Source organism: Frankliniella occidentalis, unplaced genomic scaffold, assembly GCF_000697945.3.
Source record: "Frankliniella occidentalis isolate FOCC.00 unplaced genomic scaffold, Focc_3.1 Scaffold194, whole genome shotgun sequence".
Lineage (NCBI taxonomy): Eukaryota > Metazoa > Arthropoda > Insecta > Thysanoptera > Thripidae > Frankliniella > Frankliniella occidentalis.
In genome coordinates this window covers 66,701-67,411 of record NW_026267320.1, presented here as the reverse complement: position 1 = coordinate 67,411, position 711 = coordinate 66,701, and positions in this window count along the sequence as shown.

Sequence of the window (711 nt, the reverse complement as noted above, 5' to 3'; positions counted from 1 at the left end):
TTTTTTTGTCATATAGCTGAGATCAAAAATTTTAACTTTTTTGATACAATATTGCACTTTTCTTCTTTGTATCGTATTTGGAGTGGCAGTTGATAGAAAGTGTACATATTGAAGCAAATTTCTCCAAGAATAAGTGAAGTGGATATGCTTGAAAGTCATAACCTAACTGCAACTGTTGAAAGCAACTCTGGATGTGGCTTTTGAAATGGCAAACGTTGGAGGACTTAATATGCTGTTTATAGAACAAAGACACTCGATTGATAGTAGCGTGTGCGGTGTTAGAGTACCTATTGTGTGTTCAAGTGGAGCTGAGGAGGATAGAATACCTTAAAGAACATTTGAGTCCCTTGAGGGGGAAAGAAAATGAGATCACTGATGGATGGTGTGGTGTGGAAAGGAATTTAATTGAGGTGTGGCTTGGCAATGATTTATGGAGTATAGTGAAGGCAGGCTTTTAAAAGTCAGCATATTGCAACTGTCCCATTTAAGTATTACTTCGTAATTCTCAAATTTCCATTTAGCATCTATTAAATACCATTTAAATAAAATGTGGTGAGTTCTATGTGATTTCTACAGAACTTCTTGCACACAACTTAGTCATGCACTTTTTTCAGGATTCATGTAGACCACTACATTGCAATAATTTTAAAAAATTCTTTGGCCCTTTAAATATTTGGAAAGGATTTGTTGAGGAATACATTTCTGCTGGGA